Consider the following 23,831-nt stretch of genomic DNA (forward strand, 5'->3'; position numbering starts at 1 on the left):
ATTCAAAGGATTAAATGGATTGTTGTGCTTGGGTTTGCTCATCCACAGTCGAAATGACTGATTAATTTGTTGATAATTTCTTCTTCTTGGCATGAGTTGTCTAAAAGATATACTCACTTTGCAATTTGTTGCCTTGTGTCCATAATTGGTGCATGTAAAGTAATCGCCTGGAAATATGTATACATTTGTGAGAGAAAATCATTTTTTGTTGCTTTGTTGGGATTCCCTCTATGTATATCTATTTTCTCCTCCATATTTGTTTATCTTTTGCTAAGCAAAATTCCTCCTCTTATTGTGTTGCTGCTAATTTGACTCTTTGTGGCTATTGGGATGTGAGCTACTTACATCACCTTGTGGCTACGTTGACCCTTATTTTGTTGTTTTGTTCTCACCATTTTTGGATACGTGTACAAAGGTAATCAAATTCTTACCTTTTAACTCTGATAATAAACTTTCTTGGCTCAAATCTAGGACCAAGGTGATCATTGGGGACTCTTTTCATTTCTAGAAGTTCATTTCAATTTTTATTCCCCTTTTCAAACTTCTGATTAAAGCCCAGTTGACTCTTTTCCTTCTCTAATTCTTTATTTATAAAAATAAATTCTCTCTTAAGCCTTTCACGTGCTTGATTCTTCTCACTGAGTTACTTATTTAAACTCTCCTAAATCTTCTTACCTTCTTTAATCTATAGGAGAAAAGGTTCTATAACCTGAACTTTGTCTTTGATATGAAACCCCTTCTAGGTTTTGTTTTTATTTCTTAGCCTTTCAATCTCTTCAAGTGTATTTACCAACTCTCCTTCTAAATCAACAACAACATCTTCTCCATCAGAATTGATGGATTCAACTTCTAGATTGTCTACAACCATAAGCATGAATATTTTTGTACTTTCATCATATCCATCCCCATTAGAGGATTGGTTGCCTCTGCCTTCATAGGAGCTAGAATCTTGGATGTAGAATATTTTATTTTTATCCCTCTTCCATTCCTTTTTCACTGATCTAAGATGATCCTTAAATGCTCAATTTTCAAAATATCTAGATCTCAGCAATAATGGTATCAGGATGTAGCGCCCATCATTATGAACCCAGTGGAATGAATGACACCTCAATTGAAGTTTGTATGGTCATTTTATGATTGTTAGAAGTTTGAAAGTCGTAAGGGAATATGGGACCCATTTTTCTTATGTGGCAACAAAATGACCAATGAGCCATTAACATATGGCACACCAACATTGGCCTCCTAGCCTGACACAAAAGACAGGAAACAAAATTAAAAATTCAAAGGAAATAATATAAATTAGAAAAAATATATATACAATAACAAAAAGGGGCTATTATTATGGTTATAAAAATAACCATATAAATATCCATAACATAGAAATCAGGCCTATTTAAAATCAATGAGAATATTGGAGTCATATTAATTCATATATGGAAACTAAAACGGATGGGTTAAAGCCATATTAAAAATGGTGTATGGTTCCACAAACATAACATGGTGGTGAACCTCATAACCATATATAACATATGGTATACCATAGTGTAACGATGGGTGGCAAGTGGTCAAACTACTCCGCGAAGCCAATGGTAGCGAACATTAAAACAAAAACCATATGACATATGGTCCAACAAAGACACAGAGTGATCAATCCAAGAAAAATTGAGGTCATCATGAAATATTAACAATTTGGAACCATATATTTTTTAAGGCTAACAAATATGTAATGGAATATACACCAAAACGACATGATTCCACAGGTTTGAACTCACAACCTAACCACCTGGAAAGTCTTCACAACCACCCGCCATGCATGGTGCCAAGGGGAACCCTTTGTTAACTCCGTAAAATGTATTTTATTTAAATTATATTCATTTTCATGGTGGGAGAGAGACTTAGGAGGCCAAAAACAACACTCTACAGTGGAAGAATGAGAATGGAACAATGAAGTGGAGAAACTTGATGCAGGGTATCATTTTGATGTTGAGAGAATCTAAAATATTCCATAGGAATATAGAAGTGCCAGTGTTAGAAATGGTTTTTTTTTATACTCAAACTTCATAATTTTTCGCTACCAATAAACCTTGCAATATATATTCTGAGGTTAATAGTGTGTTTCCAATTCATCCCCAAAATCAGAGGTATAAGGTGTAGTGTTTCCATGCATGCATTTTGATTTTGTTGAGATTAATGCAAGAGTCCACCTCAATTTGAGTAGGGCCCGCAGATGTAGTCCACATTGGACAAAATTTGTTATTACATTATGCATGCGCTTATTTCTATGCTTTCATATTTTCATCCTCTTATTTGATGTGTATGCACTTACGGTTATCATGCTTTTTTATATGAAATCTTGAATACATTGATGAAGTAAAAATATCCCAGATCAAGTTTGGTATCAAAGCAGGGTTTTTGTTGATGTGAATTGCAAGTGTGTATGACAACCTGGGAAAACATCAAGCAAGGAGAATGTAAACTTAAGTCATTTTATCTAAAATTAGGGCATGCAACATGAAGAAGAAAAATGGAAGATCATGGTAATGATGCTGAGGAAGAACAAGCTTTTAGCAAAGCATTTTACACCATGGCCAAGAAAGTGGAAAATTTGTTTGTAGGATGCGAGAAGGAAATGGTAAAGAAGGAGAAGAAGAAAGAAGCAAAAAAATATCATTCTTCAGTAAATCAAGTAGAAGGAGGAGAGCCTCCTAGATGTCCATCTCCCTCTACTATTGAATGCTCCAGTTCTTCATCTTCTCGTCATTCTAACTGTAGAAAAATTCGTAAAAATACTTTTTCAAGTTGGATGTAAAGTTTTATTTCCCCGTGTTTAACAAAGAATCCAATACAGAAAATATGAGTAATTGGATCAGATAGATTGAAGTGTATTTTTGGATATGGAAAATTCAAGAATATGAGGCCAAGGTCTAATTAACGTCTCTTCGACTAGGAGCCACCTCTCTCATATGGTAAGAGAGAAAAGTTAAAAAAGGTAGTAAGAAAGTGGGTAAACTTCTTTCTTCCTGGTCTGAATTGGTTTTTGCATTAAAAGGACAACTTTATCCATTAGCATATTGGCATAAAGCCATGATAGAATGGAAAAATTTGAAACAAGGTGAAGGTTAAGATGTTCAAAGCTTCGCAAAACAATTTTGAAAACAAGGTTTAACATTGTGCATTTCTTTATATTCACCTAATACTTTAATGAAGTATATTGGTTCGCTACATGATTATCTCTAACATTCTTTGTTATTATTTGAGCCCACTACTCTTGAATTGGCTAGTGTGAAATCCATTCACCTTCATTCACCTTGAAAGCAGGGGAAATTCTAAATAGGGAAGCTATGCAAAGAAGGTAGAGACAATGAGGGAAACGGAAGAAAATTCCTCCTGTACTCACTACGAGAAGGAAGGGAATGGTGAGGAAAATTGGTGGAAGATGCATCCAAAATTGAATCCAAAGAGGAATGGTAGAAAATAGAAGTAGAATACAGTAGCCATTATACAACAGTACCATGAATTTGATTCAAATTTTGAGGTGAAGGTTGTAGATGCTTGATTTGTAGGGGTCGGACCAATTGACTTGAGTTCAGACTCAGGCGATGAGATGAAGATCAAAGATCTTGGGATTGTAGATGATGGACCTATTGACTTGGGTTATAATTCAGGTGAGGAGACAAATATTGTAGCAGGTGTTGTACCAAGTATGAGAAGAGAACTATATAATTCATGGCCCAAGAGTTAGAGGAGATCAACAAAAACATTCAAGCAAATAATGTTGAACTAAAGAGACTCATACACGAAGAAGAGGAGGAGAAATAAAGGTTGTAACATCAGTTACAAGAAAAGGAGGAGGCCTTGGAAATGTTACTACTTGACAAGACATCATCACCCACTTCAAATTCAATGCCTAAAGTAAAAAGCGAGTTTTCAGTTTCATGGTCTCTTAATGATGATTGCTTCACTTCTTTTGAGAAACAAACTATAGGAATTGGTTCAAAAGTGGTGAATAAAATGGGGTATCCAGGAAAAGGCCTTGACATTAATGTCAAGGGCATTGTGAATCTGATCAAAGTGGAGGAATTTCTTTGTTATGCAAGACTTGGTTATGTTAGAAAGTATGTTGGAGAATGATCCAAGACAACCAATGACCAATTAAAGACAAATGTTGAGAGCACAACACAAAATTCCCATGATAGTGAGAGTTCCATAGGGAGATCCAAGGAAATTTCTCCTTTTCAAAGACATACCATAAATATTCACTCAAACAAGGTCAAGAAAGTCTAGAGAGGAAGAACCATTACAGTCATTGCAGCAAGGGTGGACATCATATAACCACATGTTGGGAGATCCATCTAGAATAATAACTGAAGGAGGATCAAAAAGAACCTATGAAGGAACCAGTCAATGAAGCTGATAAAAATGAAATCCGTCTACAGGAAGAGAGCACATTAACCTAGCTTAGTAAGAAATGGGTAGAATTTTTAAGTAGTTGAGCATGGCAACATTTTTATATCACATGTTGCGAAATTTTTTGTAAAAGTGGTGAAATTTTTGCCATCATTTATGAATGCAACATGATGATATTTTTGGCTTTTTAGTTGAGAGGTTAGGATATGGTTTTTTGTATTGAATCTGAATTAAAATTATCCTTTAGTATGATATAAATTCATGGAAAGTATGGTGTTTTCTTTGGTCATTTTTGGTCTTTTAAATAACATGTATTTCGCAAGTTGTACTACAAGTTTGTGTATAACACAGGTTTTAGTTGATCACTTATGGCTCTAAAGTACAAAGGTGAAGAGGAAGGAAGTGTGGCATGTTTGGGCACTTATTGTGCAGATAAGGGAGTAAAACAAAATGAATTCATGTTTAAACTTTCAGAGGACCAAAAGCTCCTTAGTGGGGAGGAATTATCCAAGAGGATCATTAAATGCTAACTTTTTTAAATATCTACATCTCAATAATAATGGTACCAAGTTGTTGTTCCCATCATTATGAACCCAATGGTGCCAACAACACCTCAATTAAAGTCTATATGACCATATTAGAATCATCATAGGTTTGCTAGTCATAAGGGAATGTGGGTCCTACTTTGCTTTTGCAGAAACAAAATGACTAATGAGCCATTGACACATGGAACACCCACATTGGCCTCCTAGCCATGCACAAAAGAAAGAGAAAAAACATCAAAAGTCAAAGAAAATAATATAAAATATATATATATATATATATATATATATATATATATATATAATAATAAAAGGTGCTACTATTATGGCTATAAAAATAACCATATAAATATTCATAACATAAAGTTCGTGCCTATATAAAATCAATGATAATATTATATCCATATTAATTCATATATGGAAACCATAACGAATGGGTCAAATACATATTAAAAATGGCATATGTTTCCACACATATAACACTATGGAAAATGTTATAACCATGTATAACATATGGCAGGCCATATTGTAACGGCGAGTGGCAAATGGTCAAACTATTCTACATAAGCGATGGAACCAGGCTTTAAAACAAAAACCATATGACATATAGTCCAACCAACACACGGAGTGATCAATCCACAAAACAAAAACAGATTAATAGTTTGGAACCATATATGGTGTATGGTTAATAAATATTTAATGGCACATACACCAAAATGGAACTTGCAAAGTCTTCACAACCACCTACCAGCGATGGTGCCAAGTGGGCACCCATTGTTAACTTTTTCAAGCGTACCTTATTTAAGTTATGTTTTTTCTTGTGGTGGGAGAGAGAGTGGCAAGGCTGACAGTAGAAATCTATGAGATAATAGTGTGTATTGAATAGTGAAGTGCAGATTCTTGACACAAGGTATCTTTTTGATGCTGAGGGAATATGAAATATTCCCTCGGAGTCCAGAAGTGCAAATGTCAGAAAGGGGTCATGTTTATACTCAAATTTCATGAATTTTCACCGGGAATTCAACTATGCAGTCTATTCTGAGCTAAGAAGTGCATTTTCAGGTCATCCCTAGAATCAAAGGTATAAGGTGTAATTTCTCCATGTATGCATTTTTATTTTTTGAGATTAATTCAGGAGGTCTCCCCATTTTGAGTAGGGTGCCTAAGCATAGTCCACATTGGAAGAGCTTCTTTTTTGGGTCTTTTGTTCTCTTGTTTCTATGGTTTGGTATGTTTTTCCTCTTCTTTGATGTGTATGTGTGTATGGTTATCATGCTCTTTTATATGTAATTATGAATACATGAACGAAGTAAAAAGATCCTGAATCATGCACTTTTCTAAACTTCTCTCTTAGATCATATTCCTTCTTCTTCTTCTTCTCAACACACTGGAAGCATAATGACCAAATTTACCAAAACTAGAGCATTTAAAAGGTAGTTCACCTTTGTACTTGCCTAAGCCTCTTTTGAGGTTCCTCACAGACTTGTCTTCCTCTTCATCCGATTCACAACATGAACCATCATGCTCTCCCTTGGACTTCTTATCTACCTTGAAGGATGACTCCTTTGTTGCAAGCCTTCCATTAGAAATTATGATCTCATAAGCGGTTAGTGTACCAAATAGCGGATCCAAAGTGAGAGAGATTAGATTGGTCATCTCCTCAATGGTTGAAACCTTTGTATTAAATCTTTCTAGGAGGGATCTCAACACCTTTTGAACTACTACATGTTATTCTGATTTCTCATCAATGCTTCTTATAGTCTTCAAAACCTCATCAACTCTTAGGAAGTACTTTCCAATATCTTCATCATCATGCATACTTAAGGACTCAAATTAAATTCTAAAACCTTGAAGTTTCACTTGATTTACCTTGTTGTCACATTTATAACAGTTGCTCATCTTGTCCCAAATAGATTTTGTAGTTGTGCAATCCATGACTTTTACTAGTTTAGATTTAGGTAGGCCAACAAGAAGTAAATTCATAGATTTATCATTGCACGTAAACTTCATCTTCTGATCTTCAGTAATCACCATGATAGTGTTTTGATACTATTATTCTACGACATCCCATATATCAGCTCCAAGTGATTCAATATAGGTGTTTATCCTTATTTTCCAAAACACATAGTTTATTCCATTGAACATAGGTTCCCTATTCGTGGATCCTCCTTTATGGTTTTCCATGGTAGTTGATCTTTTTATAGCTGTTAAATTCATCTGATGTAACTCGGTAGCTCTAATACCAAGTTTTAGAAACTAGGACAACACTAAGAGGGGGTTGAATCAATATTGTAGGAATTATTAAAATTTCCTTTAGTTACAATGATGTTAGGACACCAATAAAATTTCCAACAATTAATTAAAAGGAGCATGGCAAGAAATAACATGAGTAATAAAATGAGAACACACAAATTATTTAAGCCTTTTTTCAATTTACTTCGGAAGGAAACCTACCACATGTTGTTAAAATGTTGTCTGCATATAACCAGAAGAAAGAATCCACTCCCTGATTTAACAACTACAATTGGAAGGAGTTGCAACCTCTAAGTTTATTAGCTTCCACTGAAATGAGGTTGAATCCCTAACTTTTACTAGAAACTACTGGAAGGACCTACAACTATAGAAAATGTTGTAGATTCACAAGCTAATTTAATTTGCTAAAGCAAGAGACAAGAATCTACTTCTACCCTTTACAACGGAAGCCCATAAACATAGAGAAAACAGTAATAAATAGAGGAAGAGAATCAAAGGGACATAACAAAATAAAATCTGGGGGAATCCATAGCTTAAAACCCCACTATCTATTTTGTATTAATCTAGAAAATCAAGATGAAATTACAATGCTTGTTCTCTCTAGAACAATCCCAACGCTCAGCAAATTCAATATCCAACTCATAAGGAAGCTGAAGGCCAAATATTAGCCTCTTCAAAAGCTCTCCAAGTATCTATTCCAACACATAATTCCTATGTAGGATAGATTCTGAAAACTATGCAATCCCTCAAGGGTTATTTCCTAAATGCATGCATTGTTAGTGCAACTCAAAAAAATATGAAAGAAATAGTACATTATCCCTGAAATCTAGTCTCAACTAGTTCTTTCTCAAAATCAGCATGGATGAGTATCTAATGAGTAAATATTCAGCTAACTAAAGTATCACTGGTGGAGTTCATTAGTGACACCAATCACTGTTAACTCACTATTAGTTATCTCAACCAGTTTGAGAACTAATTTTACTAAACTGACTCATGAAACTGAGTCTTCTATTTTACAACTCACAATTAACTCATGCCAGACTCCTACAAAGTAGGGAGAACATACACATGATGACACAAATACTTTCAACTCAAATTCCCTAAGTTAAGTAAGTTTAATAAACTTAATTTAACTATTTTAAGTTGCTATGAGAATAGAATTCGAATTTAATTCATAGTTTAATTCAAGGACAAATTAAACTGGAATTTCTTGTTTCCATTTCTCAACACTCCCTTTGAACAAGAAAGGGATTATCAACTACCTCGATCTTGTCTCTGTGAAACTCGAATTTACATATTGAAATGCCTTTGTCAAGATGTCAGCATCTTGCTCCTCTGTGGGAATGTAATCTAACAACATGATCTGCCTCAATAAAAAATCTATGAGATGGTGATACAAGATATCGATATGGTTGGATTGATCATGAAATACTGGATTTTCAGAGAGTTTGATACAACTTTGATTATCACAATAAATCACCATTGGATCCATCTACTAGCCAAACAAACCAACCAAGATCTTCCTCATCCAAATAGCCTCACATGTTTCCTAACTTCCAGCCATGTACTCTTCCTGTACCGAATTGAGTGCAACCGATCTATGTTTATTGTTATACCAAGAAACTATTGCTCACCCAATACTGAAGATCCCTCCTGATGTGCTCTTCCTTTTGGATGGAATCCTTACCCAATCTGCATCGGTGAAGACTTGAAGCTTCACTCCCTCTTTTCGTGTGTACCATAACCCAAATTGAGTAGTGCCTGTGAGGTATCTCAATACATTCTTTGTCACCTTCCAATATGGCTTGGTAGGCCTAGCCATCACTTTAATAATCTAGTTAACTGCGTAGTACATATTTGGTCATGTATTCACCAAGTAAATGAGTGAACCCACAAGCTTCCTGTAAACAGTAGCTTACACTACTTCCCACGAAGTAGCATCCTCCTTCCTCCAGTTACCAGCTAGAGGAGTCTCCATGGCTTTATTTCTCTCCATGAGGAATCTCCTGAGTATATCGTTGGCATACTTTCCCTTAGATACAAACAACAACCCATCTCCCTTGCATACCTCCATGCCAAGAAAGTAATGCATGGGCCCCATGTCCTTCATCTCAAACTCTCTTGCATGGTCCTCCTTGCAATATTTGATGAGCTTCTCATCACCTCTCAATATAAGATCATCTACATAAAGTACAATGATCAACAACTTACCTTCCACCACTATGTGATATAGGTTTGCATCTGATTCACTCTTCGTGAAGCCCAACCTAGAGAAGTAGCTATCTATCCTGGTGTACCAAGCATGGGGTGCTTGTGTCAAACCATACTATGCTCTCTTGATTTTACATGCATGCGACTCATGATCCAAGGATTCAAAACCTATGAGCTGCTCTATGTACACCTCTTCCTTAGTCATGCAATTGAGGAACATAGACTTCACATCCATATGATGGATCTTCCAACCCATCTATGTTGATAGTGCAAGAATTGATCTGATTGATGAGTACCTTGCAATAGGAGCAAAGGTCTCATCAAATTCAATCCATTCTACTTGTGAAAAGCCATGGGCGACAAATCTGGCCTTATGCTTCTCCACACCACCATCTATAGCTTGCCTTACCTTGTAAATCCAACGGGAGCTCACAACTGACTTTCCTCTAGTTTCGGGACCACATCCCAAACACTATTTCGAACTATGGAGTCATACGCCTCCACCATCACATTCACCCAAACTAATTGTTGCACTGCTTCCCAAAAGGAAGATGGCCTATCACAACATATGCACCCATAAGTGCCATGTATCTAGTGCACCTCTCTAGTGACCTCCTCTGTTTGCGCTGAGAAGAAGGTGCTCCCACATTATTCCTTGCATCATCCAACAATCTGTTAGCCTCTCTAGTGTGCTTTCTACCCTCTGTGGAAGACTCTATCTGAGTGGATGTCTCCACTCTCTAAACCTCTACATGTGGTTGCTCCACATCAATCTAAGGTCCGTCAACCTTAGGAGATAAAAGCTTCTCATCCGCATGTAGATCAAGCTCCATCTCAATGGATACTCGCACGTCCTTCTCCTCATCGAACCGAATATACCTACGAACCACTGTCATCCAACTGGTCAGCATGTACCCCCGATAGTTGTGGGGTGTATTAGTGTACCCCACAAATATCCCCAAATTTGTTGTTGGCTCAATCTTCTTCTGTGCATCTTTGGTCACATGGCAATAAAACAATGAACCAATAATCTTGAAGTGACCAACATCTAGCTTGTTATCAGAATAAGCCTCCTGTAGTGTCTTCATCTCAAGTATTCGATGTGGGATATAGTTCTGAACATAAACCGTTGTGTTGCATGCCTCAGCCCACAAGTGTATTAGTAGGCCTTGATCATGCCACATCACCTTTGTTGCCCCTACTATGCTCATGTTCTTCCTCTTGGCAACCCCATTCTATTGAGGTTTATGGGGTTTCGTCAACTCTTGTTTAATTCCTTCCACTGCACAGAAATTATCAAATGCATTGGAGACATACTCACCACCATTATCACTCCATAGAGATTTAACCTTCTTTCCAGAATCGTTCTCTACCAGTTCTTTGAAATCACAAAACTTTGTGAAAGTTTGATCCTTTTTCTACATAAAAAAAATACCCAACATTTATGAGAATAGTCATCAACAAACATAAAATAATGCCTATGTTTGGTCATGGATGCTATCAAGAATATTCCACACACATCTGAATGGACTCCCTCCATAATGGACTCTACTCAACTATCTCTATATCCAAAGGAATACTTGGTGTATTTTCCCAAAGTACAACCCTTGCATGTATCAACTTGTTCAAGTGTACCTTTGGCCAAACCAGTAGAGATTTACTACATATCTTCAAAGCTTCATGATGCAAGTGGCCCAATCACCTGTGCCACAACTCATAAACATCTTGGCTCAACATCTTTTCCACTTTTGAACTCAAAGCAGCACAATCCTCTACCTCTATCTTATAGAGATTCTGAACTCAAACCCCTATCTTCTTTACTTGACCCGTGGCTATGTGTCGAAGGAACACCATTCCTTTTGAAAAAGATCACATAATAGCCTCTATCCTCAAGCATGGCAATAGATACCAAGTTGTTCTTCAGTATGGGTACATGCATAACATTATTCAAGGTGAGTGGAGTCATATGCTCCCTCTAAAAAGTAATAGCTCCCACACCAGTAACATTATACTTACCATCATCACCTATCTCGATATGCATCTTAAGATCCTTCTCCTCCAGTTCACTAAATAACTCTTTATCGCTAGTCATGTGGAATTAAGCTCCACTCTTTAAGTATGAGACACTTCCCATTATTGAATATACCATGCATGCAATGAGGGAAAATTCCAATTTTAATTGGGAGGCCAAAGCCTCACCTACTGCTCCTCTTGAGGACTTCTCCTTGGACATTTTCAATTGAAAATTTATAGAAAAGTGTCCCATCTTGTGACAATGAAAGCATTTAACTTTCGTCATGTCCTTCTTCTTACTTCCATGATAAGAATCTGATTTGGAATGGGAAATTTTACCCTTCCCCTTAATTGCCTTAATCTCTAAGGCACAATTCTCTTCATCATTAGTCTTTGATAAAGAGCCATCCTTGGTATTCATCCTGATCTCATCCTGCATCAAATCTGACCATAGTTGTTTCCAATCTGGCATCTTCTCCTGACCATTGTGAGAGTCCTAATAACTATGCAAACTCTTTGGGAGCCCAATAATAGCAAGGCTCACCATATCCTCCCTGGGAACCATGATTCCAACACTTCTAAGTCCATCCTGACATTGAGTGAATTTGGTCAAGTATTTCAGAATCATCTCACCTTTCTCCGTCTTGATATTACGAAGTTTATCCTACAATTCCAACTTCCTTTGATCACTGCTATTCTGATACAAGTCCTTCAATTTTTTCCATATAGCATGCGGGGTTTCCTTTCCATGGCAACTCAAGACAATATGATCTCAAACTTCGTCAATGATTATTCACCTTTCCTTTGCCACACACTTCTTCCACTCGGCCAAGTTCTATGCATCAGTAGCTACTGGCTTAGGATTTTCTTGTTCAATAAATTTCTTCGAGCCATTATCCTCTAGCATAACCTCCATCCTATCCCCTCCAGGTTATGAAATTCGAGCTACCTACCAAGGAATACTTAAGCCTCAACCCATGGAATTCCATGTTTCGATATTGAAGTATGTATCACAAATTCGACTTTCACCTGAAACCCAAAAACTCAAAGTTTCGAAATCTCTTCTAGTATATTATTCCAAACTCCGATAGCATGTAGAAAATCTTGTAGATTCACAAGCTAATGCAATTTGCTAAAGTAAGAGACAAGAATCTACTTCTACTCTTTACAACAAAATCCCATAAACATCGAGCAAACAATAATGAATAGAGGAAGATAATCAAAGGCACATAACAAAATAAATATCCAGGGAAAGCCACAACTCAAAACCCCACTATATGTTTTGTATTAATCCGGAAAATCAAGATGAAATTGAAATGATTGTTCTCTCTAGAACAGTGCCAGTACTCAGCAAATTTAATCTCCAACTTATAAGTAAGCTCAAGTCCAAAGCTTAGCCTATTGACAAGCTCTCCAAGTGTCTATTCCAATGCATAATTCCTAAGGAGGATAGCTTGTATTTAAAGGGAAATAAAGCCTCTAAAAACAAATCAATCCCTGAAGGGTCAATTCCTGAATGCATGCACTACTAATGCAACTCAGAAAAAATATAAAACAAATAGTACACTGTCCCTTCACTCTAGTCTCAACTAGGTCTTTCTCAAAATTGACATTCATGAGTTTCTGATGAGTAAATATTCAGTTAACCAGAGTAGCACTGGTGGAGTTCATTAGTGACACCACTGACTATTAAATCACTATTAGTTCTCTCAATCAGTTTGAGAACTAATTTAACTAAACCGACTCATGAAACTAAGTCTTCTATTTTAAAACTTGCAATTAGCTCATACCGAACTCCTACAAAGTAGGGAGAACATACACATGATGATAGAAGCACTTCCAACTCGAATTTCCTAAGTTAAGTATGTTTAATAAACTTAATTTAACTATTTTAAGTTGTTATGAGAATAGAATTCGAATTTAATTCATAGTTTAATTCAAGGAAAAATTAAACTAGAATTTTTTGTTGCCATTTCTCAACAACAACACCTACCTTTCATGCTACAACTTTCCTGACATCAATGATTCATCCTTCATACTTTTTTCATACTAAAATCATGAGGACCATGTCCTTTTATAAAAAATATAGTGTATTTCTTCAAACAATCACCAAAATCACCATAAGACCTCTTTCAACAAGCTTTGACAATTGATCAATCCACCACCATCTACCAAAGACATCAATCCATAACCAACACACAAACACAATTACACATATATTGCAAATTTGAATATCCTCTTAAAGGTATTTGGAATGATATTTTTGGAATTAAAACTTTATTTATCTCCCACTTTAATGCTTGCATGAATATTTTATTTTTTCATTTGGCTTGTTTCTATCAACTCATCTATATCTACTCTCCAAGTGTAGCAACTCTCCTTACCTATCACTACAAATTTTTTTGTGTTTAATTTCTTCAACTTGATGTTCAGGAATTTTTACAAGATTTAGCTCAGGCTTTATAAATTTGGCACTTATCCAAATTTAGCGATTCGACCAAATTTTCCTCCAAAATTACCCATCTCACCATCAAGTCTGTCAACTAGTTCATGATTGTTTTATTAAATTTTAGTGTTGCACATTTTATTTGGCAAGAGACCAACATTCACTGTCAAAACGTTCTAATGCAAAAATTTTCAAATCTGGACAACAATCTCTTTGTTTTTATCCCCAAAGGGCTTTAGATTTTTCGACTCATCCATAATCCCAAAGGCCTTAACCGATAGTGTTAATCCTTTAGTATAGGGCTAAGAACTTTTATACGAATGCACTAGAAAATATAGATCCACTAGGCCTAGACACTTTTATATAAAAACTCACACATATGACCTTCCATTGGCCCCATGCACTCTAGGTGCCAAGGGCTTTATTTATACAACAAACACATCCATGCCTTTTGTCATTAGACCGTACGAAACCATGTCCTCACCTTAATATTTAGCCCCCAACTTTATTTCTTCAGTGAAATTTCATAAACACCTCTAGCGATGCTAGTCCAAGGTGACATGTTAATTGAGTCTTCCATCCTTCATGTGTGATCTACCCTCATTGGTCCCTACACTCGACCATGTACATTGTTGGATCTGGATCTGTTCTTCAACTTGTCCTGACGATGAACCACACTGGTTGGTTCGAAACGCGTCGACAAATGGTTTCTCATGTGATTTTCACCGAAAAATCTATCATAAACTTGTTATGGATCACAGAAGCCTCAACTCTACAATGTACATTGTTGTTTCCGAGAGCATGTCAGCGCGAAGGTCCTTACCATGCACTCACGTGATTTTTTTTGGGGTTTAGGGACCGAGATAAAGTGTCCTGGTGGGTACCATTTTCACGCACTTAGACCAATGTTCTTTTTTTTGGCAACCTCCACATATTCCTGAATCAAAACAGCCTCGGGAAAACACCGTGTGCTCGCTTAAATCCATCAAGGGTTAATAAACTAGGGTGATGTCATGATTATGTCACCAATGTCGTGTGAAGCCATCTGAGTGGTGACACATGTCACTTAGATATAGCTCACTATGCCACCCAAAAACTCTAAAAATGTATCCCACGTGTCCCTGTGCTTATTTCATGCTCACACTCTACTAAGCTAGTAAAATAAAACCATGTGTATACTAGTGAGGACAGAGAAACGGGTTCAGGACTTGTGTTTTCCCATTGATTTCCTTAATAAAGATTTAAATGGTTTTAAGCCTCTATCTTTGTTGCATCTACTTCCATGTTTCCCATCCATACTTCATCCCGAGCTTCCTCCCTCTACACTTTCCTTAGTTTCTTCAAGGGAATTACCCCTACTGTGACTTGTCACGTGTGGACACCCACTGTGAACTCTCTGTTAATGAAATATGCCTACCACTTCTATTTGTTTACTATGTGGACTGTACTCTTCTCATTGGAGTAATTTCTTCATGAGCTTCACTTTATGCTCAATATTTGGATCATTTGGGGACACTCCTGCCATAATGATATGTCATGGGGGCTCCACCTTTAGTTAATAAGAACTTTCTTCGATGTGATTCTTTTGCACCATATACATCTAGCGCATACCTAGTCACTCTGCTATGAAATTATGTTATGTTTGGAAACCCCACCAAACTTAACTTGCCTCAAAGGGTCTTTCTCCAATTTAACTCTGCAACTTTTACTCTTAGGGGTATTTTACTTTGACTAACAATAACTTGGGATCTAAGAGGCCTTTTGCAGACTTCTATATACCATTGGAAATCTCTTTCAGAGCTTTATCTATCTATGTGGGTCCTAATAGAAATTGAACGACTCTTATTAACTGGAAATGGCTTCAATGTCCTCGCACCATCTCTACCTTTCCCTTTGACATACCTTGAGTTGATATTCATTCTTATTCCAATGATTTTTTCTTCTTCCTTCATCCTCGTCACTTTTTCCATCAATGAAAACACTTTTCCAACATATTTTTCACTGAGGGGGAGCTAGGAGTTTCTCAGAAGTAATGTTTCTTGGAGGAAATGATCCTCGTTGGTAAATGGTTTTCAACGATGATAATTTTTTATGAGAATAATGCTTGAGCACTCCTCTCATGATTGTAAATTTCTCATAATATGGACACCCCCAGGGTGACATGGCTTAGTGGGGCCACTTAGTTAAAAAATAACTTCAAATATATTACTATGTTGTCGAGTATCGAAAATGTCAAGACCATTTTTTTATGTGGTGCCCATGAATCCTTCATTTTGAGACAGAGAATGGTGGCAAAGCCTATGGCTATTAAGTTATAAGAGGAACCTTTGTCTGTTGGACGCTAGATTTTGACGATTAAGGACTTGGTTTCTTGAAGTTTCTCTCGAAGAGTTTTCTCCCAGAGAGTTCATTATGAGATGGAATTTCCCTCCAAGGTTAGTTATTAAGTGGTATGTGTGAATGAGTCAACATTTGATTCACAAATACCAAGTGGTAGTGAGGAGGTTGTCTGGACAACCACATGGGCATCACATGGATGCCACATGGAAAATTGATGACATAACACTAAACTCTAAATGATCATAACTTTTGATCCAAAGACTAGATCGGATAAAAATTTATATCATCAAAATCATCATGATGAGACAAGGATAATGAGGTCATCCATTGAAGTTTTAAGGAATTTGAGAAACCTCAATTTCTTACACCCCATTTCCATAACTTTACCTTAGAACTTGGGTTTGTATGGTAACTACCCCCTTTATTCCTTAGTAGGAGCTAGGGATGGTAAGGGGGTATGTTACAAAGTGGTATCATAACATCAGTTTAAACACTAGACTTGAAGATGCTCCCATGCATATGCCAGATGATTGATTGGTATCCTAGATATGATTGATCTATTAGTTTTATTTTATGATAATTTCATAATGTTGTAATTCATGGGTTTATAGGCTTACTAAGTGATCATGATTATATGTTGATTGATATGTGACATTTAATGATTAATGTAGACTGAGTAGTATCTTTGTCATATGCATGTTTTATTTTGTTGGCTAACTTTGGTATGTATGTAAAAGCAGATTGATGGGTATCTTGGTACAATAAAGAAAAGAAAGGATTAACAACAAAGTTGAAAAACATGGTATGAACAAAACCCAACAAGGACCTAAATAGGAATCAGTTTGGAATATGAAAAGGGAGGAAAACCCTAAACTAATAGACACTCTTAGAATTCTAAGAGCTGAAATAAGAAGTTGTGAGGAAAAAAATGAATATATTCTCTAAAAACAAGAAAAAGTAAATTCCATAGTATTGCAAAGAATATAAGAATTACAGAGAAAAAGATAACATGAAATTAGTGCTAGCTATAAGGACATGAACAAGCCCAAGGATATCCCATCAAAAATCTACAACCACAAACAAAATGATAAGAAATCAGAATGCGACCACTCAAGAAAGAAGAGAAGACATGCAGAAGGAGGAATACAATTTCTCAACAATCTAAAAAGAGAATTGAGAAGTACTAGTCGATTATCAAACAATGCAACTACTAGATATAATCATCAAAGAAAGAGTAGAAAGACCCTCATGCAAGAATAATTCAAGAAATCAAAACCCCAACCTTTAATGGAGAGGTGAAGAAAGTAGAGGATGTAGAAGCTTGTCTTTTGGGAATACAGAGTACTTCAACTTGCATGACTATACCGAGAACGTGAAGGTTCAGGTAGATGTCTTCAACTTAAAGGGAAAAATTGATATATGGTGGGAAGATCTCAAGAATATCAAAGGAATTGGAGAAAAGGAGTTGACCTTAAGGGTCCTTGAAAAGTACTTCTAGGAAAAGTACCTATCTGAGAAATATTATGACACTAGATCCAAGGAGTTATATGAGCACAAACTGGGGTATATGACACCTTAAGAATATACCAGAAAATTCTTAGAGATACTAATATGTGTACCTTACATCAAGGATGAGAAGACTAATATCCAGAGGTATGTCAGCAGATTACCACAAACATACTAGGATTAAATAGAATTCAATGATCCTAAGACTTTGGAGAAGGTCATCCAGAAGACTAAGCGCGACAATGAATAGTATAAGCATAAGACTAAAGTATGAGAACAATGGAAGAAGACGGTAATGAGAGGAAAAGGTGGAACCTTTAATAACTTCACCAAAAGTAAGAATTAATAAAAAAATTTAGCAAAATGTTGGGTGTGGAGCCTGATTATCTTCCTGATTGTTTAGAGGTTTTTGTTTCAGCTGCATTAGATCATTGTTCCTAATGGGGTGGAAATTCCAACCATTTAATCACCATTAGGGGGCTCTAGGTGGGGGATGTTGATTTTATGAGCCTCCCTTTGCAATGGGTTCAGGAGAAGCGCCCTTGAAGCTAAAAATGAAGAATTACCTTGTAAAATATTGTAATTTCATAGTCAATATGGGTTGTTCACTAGGCGGATGATCTGATGGTATAAGTTATGTTAATTTATGGTTTTTTTCCCTAGAAAATAATACTCAGTTTATATGAGGGAATTGCATTGCGGTTATGCATTATTATTCTGGGCGAGAGAGAGAGAGAGGAGTTTGTGTGGGAGTGAAGAGGAAATTACAGTGGATCTGTTGTAGGTTGTATATCTTCATTTTGTTGGATAATATAAAAGGAAGGACTGGATGTTTCTTTGTGGACGTGACCCAAATTGGGTGAACCACATATATTTGTGTCTCTCTTGTTTTATCTGTTTATGTATTTATGTTTCTGTATTATTTGTATATTTCATTACTCTGTTAATTAATTTCTGACATAGAAATGAGCCCTGAAAATCAAGGAATGAGAAGATGAAAGAAGGTTATAAGTGTTGGGAATGTGGGGAAAACCACTTGAGGAGAGATTTCCCCAAGATCCAGAAGTCTGATGAAAAGTTGCACAACATACATGAGGCATTAACCATGAATGATGTGGCCCATAACATTCCCAATATAAAAAGCACCAGTAAAAGGTGTGTTCAACGTAAATAAAAAAAGAGGCATAAACTTGTTTCAAAAGTCTAATATAAAAGGTACTTATGCGTAGAAGTCCACAAAAGTCCAATCTTTGTCATGGTATTTTATAAAAAAATACCATGTGTTGAAAAGGATTATGTAATTTTTGCAATGGGTAATTTTTAAATGCGAAGTGTGATGCTAAGTTTTTCAAAGGCCTTATTTAAAAAGGAAAGGTTTATAAAAGAAGGTTTATAAAAGTTTATTAAGGACTATTAAACTTTTTTTTAAATATTCGAGATTATAAAGGTTTATAAGAGCTTTCGTTTAAAGGTTAGGAGACTTATTTAAAATGTTTGTAGATAAATGTTTTTTTTTAATGAAAAAAAGTGCAGGGTATAAAGGGTTTTATTTGAGCCAATAAAATGGATTTTATTTAGGGTTTTGTTTGAAAGGATTTATCTTAGTTATTTATTTACAAAAGGGGTTAATTTTAGAATGTTGTGATCTATAACAGGAGTGTTATTTCTGGAAATATTCACCAACGATTGTCGGTGGTTTGGAGTGCCACCGTGATATTGAAAATATAGCGTGTGTCAGTCTATAAAATTTTTCTATTTTGTCAAACATGAAATTATTTTGGGTTCATAAAAATATCTCTCTATGATATGGATACATGAATTTGGTGAATATTTTTCCTTACGGGGGTGTATATTAAAAACCATATTTTTTTTCTAGTGGCGATATGAAACACAGACTAATGCAATAAGAAAAGAAGCGAGAAGAAAGAAATAAAGACGGGAATCATGGGTCACAAAGCGAGACTGAAGTAAATTAAGGAAATGAATCAAAAGTAATATTCCGAGTATTTCAAAGAGCTAATAGAGGTTCTCATTGTAGCCGAGGAATCTAAAAGACAAGTAGATGAAGCAGAACAAGTAGAGGATGGATGGATCAAGATGGATCTGGTAACACTATCAAATTTTACAAGTATTTTTATTTTAATTTTTGGGTTGTCAAAATGAAAAATTTTATTCAGTGTAAAGAGTTAATTGAGTAGAGGTTTAATAACCCATATGATGAAGTATGTGATGCTTTAGTATTTGATCTTATAAAACAGATATTCAATGAGAAATTTTTGTGCAAGGTAAAAAAAGCTACATCTTTTCAGGAAGCATATAATATCCTAGACGCAAAACTTGGTACAAAGGAAAGTGATATGCAGGAGTAAGTTGTGTCACAGTCTATTGAAGAGTCAATACAGAAGTCAGCCATGGGGTTGGGAGAAAATGATCAAGACTCCAAGAGGACAATAGATCTTGGAGAATCCCACTCAAATGAGGAGGATGTCATGAACACTGTAAAAGTGAAACCCATTATGCAAACGTGCATGTGGATGAAGAAGATGCATAAAATATTATAGAGGGAGAAGTTTAATCCTTTTTGTGAGAAGCAAAGTAAGAGAATATTTATGCTCAAAAAGTCCAATGTAACATGGATGGTGAAGATGATGGTTAATCCCACTATGACGAGACACCTGTGGATGATGACTGCAAAGTGAGACGTGAATTAGTGAATTCAACAATAGTTGATGAATTTGGTGAAGTTAAAATTGTTAATGAGCACATGCATGTTAAAATATCCCACTATAGAGTAGATGAAAATTATGCTAACTTTAATTCCCCAATTAATCTTATCATGCAAATTTTATTAGTGTTTAAATTACCTAAAAATATTGACTTATAATTATCAGGAAATATTGGTAAATACCTTCATTTGGGAAACTCTAATTTTTATTTACTGATATAAAATTTATTATTGTCATTATTCAATTCCCAACTTGTCTTCTCAAATTTAATCTTAGAAAGGATATGTTCTCCTTCCATTATTTGAATTTAAATATCCATATTCCCAAAATGTCCTCTCAAAATCTCCTTGGGAGAAGATATGGTCCTCCCAAATTAATTACCAAAATAAATATCCATATCTTATCCCCAAAATGTCCTCTCAAATTTACTTGGGAGAAGATATAGTCCTCCCCAATTAATCACCAAATTAAATATCCTTATCTTATCCCCAAAATGTCCTCTCAAATTTACTTGGGAAAAGATATGTTCCTCCCTAATTAATTACCAAAATAAATATCCATATCTTATCCCAAAAATGTCCTCTCAAATTTACTTGGGAGAATATATGGTAAGAAAAGTCAAATTAAAGGATGAGGGGATAGTTATGACATTAATTATAGCTGGTTGAGGTGGATGGGAGGAAGAGGCATAAAACGGGAAGGATGATGAGAGGAGAGGGGGGATCCTTGGTCTTGGTTTTGGTTTGGTTTTGTTTGGGAGGATTTTGTTTTGGAGGAGGGATGTGGAGAAAGAGGAGGGAGATCAAGCATGGATCTGGAGAGTGTTTGTTAAACTTGTACACACTACATCTGGTTGGAATTGGGCTCAGAGGATAGTGAACCTGTGGAGGCTTCCTAGGCTAGGAATTACTTCCTAGTTGGCTGGCAGGTAAATCTAGTCAAGTAGTCAAGAGGAGCATGGAGCTAAGGAGCATCAACAACTAAGCTATTGGAATAGGTATTATCCATCATTTATTTTTGTTACATAAATTGTTACAAGTTATACATGTTGTAGATTAAATTAATTTATGTTCATGCTTATGATGTTTTATAAACATGAAATTTTACTTGTTATGAAAATTAGCGAAATTTATTTGAATGAGTGTAGTAGTTGTTAGAGGACCTATAGTTGGGTCCTCACACATGGTATCATATATTAGGTTCAAGATATGGACCTTGAAGCCTGTTATTTTGTCGAAATTCATAGCCAAAACCAAAGAGAGTAGTACCATCTTGATATTCCCAACCTAGCATCCTTCCTATCATGTTGTGGAAGTAGTAAACAATATTCATCCGAATAATCAGATCAAAATGTAAGGAATGTCACCTCTGATTCATGTTTTCAAATCATTAGATATAGCTGAAGGTATGCAATGTGTTGCAAGAATATCAGGAGTTGCTTCCTTCGATTTTTTTTTGTTGCCAAAACAACAATTTGTTGATACTCCAGGTCAAATCTCATAAATTCATCCTCATAGTTTTCCACCATGTCTACAAGATGCCTGATATTTTTTACTTGCACTCCATTAGAAGCCAAGACCTGTATATTTACAATATCCTGATAACCAATATTTATATCCGCAACCAGAACCTGAGAAATTAACACCATGTACAAATTCCATAACACCTACAATTGTACAAATTTCCTTTGAAATAAAGATTTTATTTTTCACCTTTAATGGAACTGTATCACAACTAATCTCCACTGGAAGAAATACGATTCCATCAGCACACATAGATTCTGGTTTGCAGATTCTTTGTGATAAAAATGGCATTGTCTATCGACGAAATACTTATCAATATAATATCAGATCAGTTGGTTGTAGGTTTGAGACCTGCATATGCCATTTCTGCATTTTTGTTGTTATCCCTGGTGACCAGGTTTCTATGCTGGCTCTCTGTTTTCCATTGTTCAATTTCCTCCTCACATTTTTTTTAAAATATGGGGTTAGAAGGGTTGGAACCCCTGACCTCCCAACCAACCAATGAATTTATTTAACCATGCCAACCAATGTTGAACTAGATGATTCATTCGATGAGAGGCTTACCACCTCTACTTGAAGCATACTTCTGCTCTTTGACTCCCTTGGCTCAGGATTAGTCCCTGATAAATCTTGAGAAACAAATTCTTGACCTGTTAACTGACCTTCAGATCATGTAGAATCTGGAACCACATAATGGAGATTTATAATAGAGCCCTCAGATTTCTCACCAAAATCACAAGGGACTGTGAATGATCCTCCTCCCTCTAAAGGTGGACATTATTGAAATTCATTATTAAATGTACTAAGTTGCCTCATTTCCTCAGTACAAAAAGAAGATTCACCTTGGATATTACTTGACTGCATAAGGTGAGAATTGGATGCTTCTAGATCCATTATAGTTGTTTGCCCAATCTGGCTAGCAATATCAGAAGGGTTACGACCATCCATGGCTCCACTTGTCTCTCCCAAATAATTACTCTTGTCATTTGGGTAAGAATCATAGGCCTGACCACTTCAAGAATCCCCCTATCTTCTGGAACATCCAGTCACTATTTCTCTCGATTGACTACTAGAGATTTCACGAGGTGTCCCAAGCTCAGTCCCACCATGTCCATTCAAATATCAAGCTACACATCGTATATGCCATTCTCTAGAATATTAGAACTGAATCAACCAAAATTGTCCTCAAGTCAATCCTTAATGAATATATCTGAATCACCCCTTAGTGATATAGACAAGGCCTGGATGGAAGACAATCTGTTGAAGGCCAAACAAGCATTGGGTTATCCTCTAGAGACTTTAAGCAACTTTGACGAGGATAGTCCTGTGGCTCATTTTGATACATTGCTCTACCTTGAATTCCAGCACGAGGAAAGTGAGAGGGCCAAGAAGTCCAGGTACGTGGGAATTGGGCACTCTAGGCTTTCATTTCTGGGTTAGATTGTGTAAAGCCTTGCATTGGTAAAGTTCTTTTTACAGAGGTACCCAAAGGAGGGACCTGCTTGTCCTAGAGAGAAGGATTTTGGAATGACCAACAAGAGGGTGTTGCCCTATTGGATCAAAGTTGCCAACTTGGACAATATGATATTCCCCTACAATGATATTACCAGGTTGAAGTTGCATGAGCGTGAAACTTCTATCAAGCAAGTATTCCAGGCACTTATGGGAGAAATTTACCTATGTTTTGGCATGGAAGAAATCTACCGTGTCCTTTTTGAAGCATTGGGATGGAATCAAATGCTGAAGATTTCTAGCCAAAAGAAAGGCAAAAACTAGAAGACATTGATTATTTTTGCCCTGAATATGAAGGGTGGAAGCTAGCATGGAAAGAAATGGTTGCATACGAGCATCCAGTCGATGCCTT

Source organism: Pinus tabuliformis, chromosome 4_2 (assembly GCF_031772625.1).
Source record: "Pinus tabuliformis cultivar Carrire ecotype Pingquan chromosome 4_2, CPIR1, whole genome shotgun sequence".
NCBI classification, from domain to species: Eukaryota; Viridiplantae; Streptophyta; class Pinopsida; order Pinales; family Pinaceae; genus Pinus; species Pinus tabuliformis.